This window comes from Podarcis tiliguerta (genome assembly GCF_965153285.1).
Source record: "Podarcis tiliguerta genome assembly, chromosome: 5".
Classification (NCBI taxonomy): domain Eukaryota; kingdom Metazoa; phylum Chordata; class Lepidosauria; order Squamata; family Lacertidae; genus Podarcis; species Podarcis tiliguerta.
The window spans coordinates 74,685,696-74,691,357 of NC_139538.1; the positions used below are offsets into that span (position 1 = coordinate 74,685,696).

General features: G+C 43.6%; 1 long non-coding RNA gene across 1 annotated transcript; it reads right to left on the reverse strand.

Annotated features, from left to right (window-relative positions):
- Positions 1-934: 934 nt before the first annotated feature.
- On the reverse strand, positions 935-3,497 carry LOC310677341. Its single transcript, XR_014511097.1, has 2 exons — positions 3,341-3,497; positions 935-2,127 (listed from the first exon to the last, which is right to left on the reverse strand). It is a non-coding gene; the product is annotated as an uncharacterized lncRNA (long non-coding RNA).
- Positions 3,498-5,662: the final 2,165 nt, after the last annotated feature.

The following is a 5,662-nucleotide window of genomic DNA, read 5'->3' on the forward strand; positions in this document are numbered from 1 at the left end:
ACATCCAACAAAAGAATGGACACCAAAAAGCCAGAGCATTAGTGCTGTCCAAATATCAACGAAAATAAAACATCTGTGCCTAGTACCAAAAAGATGATGAAGTTGGAACCAGCTGATCTGCCCTGGGCTAAGCATTCTACAAGGACAGGGTGGAGTGCTACCATAGAAAAGGTCGGTTCTCTCATTGCCACCCCCTGAACATATCTTGAAAGGGGCACACAGGGAAGGGCCTGATATGTTGATCTCAGGGTACGTGCTGATTTCAGGGTCCAGAAACGGGTTCATATGGAGAAAGGTGGTCCTTGAGCTATTGGGATTCCAAGATGTGCTGCAAGGCATTATAGGTCAAAACCAGTTTTTTGAACTGGGCTCAGAAACCAATTGACCACCAGCACAAGTGGGCCAAGAACAGGAGTTATATGTTCAGACCACCTGATCCTGGATAATACTCTGCCCACCACATTCTTCACTAATTCCTGTTTGGGAAGTCTTCAGGGGAAGCCCAAAGTACAATGCATTGCAGTAATCTAACCAATAGGTTACTGGCGCACAGATCTCTCAAGTCAGGCTACCCCCATGCAGATAGGATGACAGCTGGGCCACCAGCTGAAGCTGGTAGAAGGCACTCCATGCAACAGTGGTCACATGTTCCTTTGATGACAAATCCACAGCACCCCTCAGCTGTGCCCCTACCCCTTCAGGGGAAGAGTGACCCAATCTATAACAAGACGCACTTAACCCATGCAGACTGGGGAACCAGCTATTAACAGTGTCTCTTTTTTAGCTGGACACAGCTTCGGTTTGTTAGTTCTCATCAGGTCCACTGCCAAGGCCAGGCACCAGTTTAGCAAATCCACCACCACACCTTGCAAATGAAGAAGAAATAGAGCTGTGTGTCATCAGCATACTGAAGAACTGAAAGTGATGAATGCAGTGAAAGGAATCAGTACAAAGTTTAATGACCAAATTTGTTTCAACCACAAGGTCTTTTTCAATGAGTTCAAGTAAATACCACTTGTCTCCAGTGCGCTCTTCTCCAGAGGAAGCCATAACTGAGGAATGACTGCCCCTAGATGCTTTCATCACTTTAAGGAAGTAGAGAGCATCTGACAATATAATATTGATCCAGGATTCCTCCTGAAATTCCCCCTGAGGACTTCTTCACATTCATGGGTGAAGTCTTTTGCTGAATGTTTCATGTTATTGCCAAAGCAAGATGAACTGAGAACGCTCCCTTCTTAAGCTTTCCAAATGCCTTTATGGCTATTAAGATTGTGCATCACACTGCCTGTTAACCTCAGCGAAGATCAGGCCAGTAAGGAATTTCCATCTCAGCTGCAGAGGTTCTGCTGACCTCGCTGCAAGCTTTGAGGTGACAAGATAGTAAGTAGCAGCATGCAGAGCAAAGAAAAGGAATGACCCATCTGTGCAGCCAGAGTCTTGTTCTGTTCCATCATTCCAGATTACCCGTCAAATTATGCCAGAGTTTTAGACACACTGGCTACCATCCAGCACAGCAGTGACTGGTCCTCAGCAGGATTTTACAGCTGACATCTTCCTCAGAGGCTTCTGCACCCAACTCCCAAAACTAGGGAGTTGTTGTTGTTGTTGTTGGTTTTTTTTAAAAAAAACACTTTTAGGATCTGCAAGGTGAATCTCCAAACTGTGGTTTTTCACAAATCATGTTCTGTTCATAGATCTTGAGAAATAAGCAGGAAAGGGGTAGGTCAAAACCACCAAGACATCCTCCAGTGACCTCTTTAGAGAAGATGTGTTCAGTGTTAGAAACTCCGCAATATAAGCTAGGCGTCAAATGGCTCCTTTAACCAGGGTGATGGTTGCCAAAACTGAATGCCTAGTTGCCATTTTGGGGCAACTTTATGAATGTGGCAGCAATACGACTTTTTGGTTCCTGAAATTTATTCTGATTGTGCAGATAAAATACAACAGGATGTGTTGCTAGTGTGAAAATGGTCAAGATCCAAGGATCCCCAGGCATACACCTTCAGATGGTGGAGGGGAGATGGTGAGGGGAGAGACTCCATCAGACAAGGCTTCCTTCCACCTGCCTTGTCCCACCCTCTGACCCTACGAGACCTCATAAGGGAGCTGGTCCTGGAGGAAGAACTGTGAGGGGAGAGACTTCATCAGGCAAGGCCTCCTTCCACCTGCCTTGCTCCACCCTCTAGTCCAGGGGTCAGCAACCTTTTTCAGCCGTGGGCCGGTCCACAGTCCCTCAGACCTTGTGGTGGGCCGGACTATATTTTTTGGGGGGGGGGATGAACGAATTCCTATGCCCCACAAATAACCCAGAGATGCATTTTAAATAAAAGGGCACATACTACTTATGTAAAACACACTGATTTCTGGACTATCCACGGGCCAGATTGAGAAGGCGATTGGGCTGCATCCGGCCCCCAGGCCTTACATTGCCTACCCCTGCTCTAGTCTCTGCTTCTCAATTTGTATTGCAATATTTTATGTACTGTGGCTTGCCGTTGTTTTATTGATTATAGTTTAGAAATTATTTATTGTAACTTTGAGTGGATTTCTGTTTAACTTTTATATGTTATTATTATTATTTAATACTATTCTAATGATTGCTGAATGTTACTTTTTTGATGTAGGTTGTCTATTTTAAAGTTATATTTTATTATCACATTTTTGTATTGCATTAGATTGTTATAAGATGTACATTTTTTGTTTCTTCAGCTGGTAAACCGCTTTGAGTATTGTAAGATAAAAAGACGGTATACAAATTAAAAATGATGATGATGATGGAGATCTCAGGCGTCACCCTGGAGCTCTGACATCTTCATGTGGTCACAAGTGACCAATAGCCAGTTACAAAATGTGCCTGGTGCCTGGCAAATTTCAAACACTAGGTGTTTGGAACCTCAGGCCCAGGGGTTTAATGTGGCCCTCAAGGCTTCTCTATCTGGCCTTGGGGCTCTCCCTAGACACTTCTCCTCAGGGCACAGCTATGGTTTTCTTTGCTTGGCTGGAATGTGCGCTCTGATCATGCCTCTTGCTTACCTGGATAGAGGAAACAGAAGCATGTGTGCAGAAGCTGACCTACTCTTTAAAACTAAAATTTGCATTTGTTGCTCCACCCACTTTTGCCTCTGGTCCCACCCACCACTGGCACATGCCCCCCAGAAAGTTGCCCATAAGGGGATGTGGCCCTCAGCCAGAAAAGGTTTCCCTGTCCCGGTTCTATGCAGACTGACAGTTGCTCTCCAGGCTCTGAGCAAGAGAATCTTTCACATCATGCACTGGCCTGGCTTCTCAGTGTGAACAGTTCATCCCTTGGGGGAAGAATGAACTGCTTTCGGACTACGTGTCCCAGCTTCACTGCCCATCTGCTTTCCAGCATGTGCTCAAGTCCTTGCCTGCCTGGAGTTTCTGGACCACCGACCTGGACAGTCTTCTTGGGCATCAAGCCCAGTTACGGGCAGGCCAATGACACAGACATTGTAGAGGTTTTATCTCATTTGCAGAGCTTATGTTGACCTCCTTGCTGACTTCACAATGGCAGGTCACAGCTGACAAGACAAATACAAGAAAGCATCATACCCTGAAGCATGAAGACCTCATTCATCAAGCTCAGCTGCAGTGTGCTAAATAAAGCAAACCCCACACAGATTCCAATGAGAGGATCGCCATTCGTTTCAATGTCAGCTATACCCTGGATTGATATTTTTCCCACAGGGAAGGTGTGGAGAGAGGGAATCCTATATCTACCATATCATTCAAAGTATACGTATCTGTGTCGATATATACAAAATGCCAATTGACGGGGGGGTTGGGGTTTTTTAAAGAATCCATATGATTTCAGTGTGGTTTACTAAACTTTGAACAAATTGAAAACAGATAAAAGTGCAATAAAGTCTCAGAGTGTTAAAAATATTTATGATAATATTAAAAGGTGCTTTAAAATGCCTGGGTGAATTTTAAAAGTGGGGTGTTGCTGATAGCTACAAGATAGTGAAGATGATTATTTGGGGAAGGGCTAGAGATGTGAAGGCATGGGGGGGGAATGAATTGGGGGGGTCACTGTCATCCCCCCCCCCCATTTTCTGTTGTTGGTTTTCCTTCTCTATGAAGGGCAGCGCCCAATGACCACAGCATGCAGACAGGTTGATAGTGCTCCATCAAGTACTTTGCTCCCAAGATGCTTTTAGAGACTTAAAAGTATGCACCAGCAGTTCAAATTGGGTCCAGAAGCATTTCCGAATTGCTCTCAGAAGCAGTCTCTATATATAATAATGCAGCAATCAGGATAGGATCTCAACAGAGCTTTCTGGTAACATGGTCCCAAGCTATTTACATGTTAAAACCAGTATTTTAAATTGGAAATGCAGTGGAAGCCAGTTGAGCTGACAAAACACAGGTGAAATATGGTCAAACCACTAAGTTTATTTAGTGAATCAATTACAGAAGCAGATTTAAACCAGATACTCCCTAAATTGGCCCTGAGTTGTCTGTTACACTACACCAGTTCGTAAGCGCTGCAAGAATTTTTTCTTGACACCTCTTCTTCCCCTATGAAGCCTGAAAATTCATATGAACCATCACCTTCTAAATCCAACACAAGTGCTTTGTCCCAAGCTTCCCATGGCCCTATTCTATTCCACCTGCCTCCCCTTATTCCTTTTAATATCCCTGACCCGTAAGACTTTTACTTTTACTTCTCTAAAACTAACCCAACCCTAGCCATGTTTATTTGGAAGTAGGATCCTGGATTTCAAAGGGACTTATTTTCATGTAAGTGTGCTTAGGATAGCAGCCTGTCAACCAAAGTTTGTACATCATGAATCTTGGTTGGTCTTCATAAAGGTACTATTTTACTCTCACTGTTTAAATTTTGGCTGCAGTTCTTATCTTTTCTTACTAGACATTTCTATTAACAGGGCTTTAGCTCAGGGGGAAAAACACCCACAAAGAAAATTCAACTGACTAATTCAAAGCTCCAGTTTGGAATTTATTTCAGGCTATTTATGACAGCAGCCTGTTTTTAAAAGTGCCTGTTATTTTGCATCAGAGTTTGTCATGCTTCTTACAGCCATTATGAAAAGCCTTTCAAACCCTCCTCTTCTTAATTACCACAAAGAACTTGGATGCATTTCCCCGCTCTGATCTGCTAATTTAAACCTCATCCATGGAAATGAGCAACAATGGACTCAAGGAAATTATATTCAACAATTGAAATCAACAAGTTAAGCAACTGAAACGGATGCCAGCTTCCCCTTGGTCAGCTAACCAGGATCAAAGAGTGAGTAGATCAATTGTAAGGTCATTAAAGGACAAGAGAAAACACAATGGATATTGATGTCAGAGAAAACGAGTCTAATTGGCCACACCTCCATTGCTGATCAAGTGAGAAAAGACCCACCTCATGCCCTTGGACACGGAGGTCAGCTGATATATGAGTTCCACATGCCTGATTAACTACTTGCTTGCCTAGCAGGTTTCAGATGACTAGCACTTCATAATTGATCCCAGCGGGACCACTGGGTTCATTTAATCCAAGACAATTATTGAATATTTCAATGTGCTATTCACTTGTCGTTTCTGGCTTACAGACCATACATGATGCACAGTGGCATGATTTTAGATCTTTGTAGAAAGGGAGGCAAAGAGAGCAGAGAAAGGTGGGTGA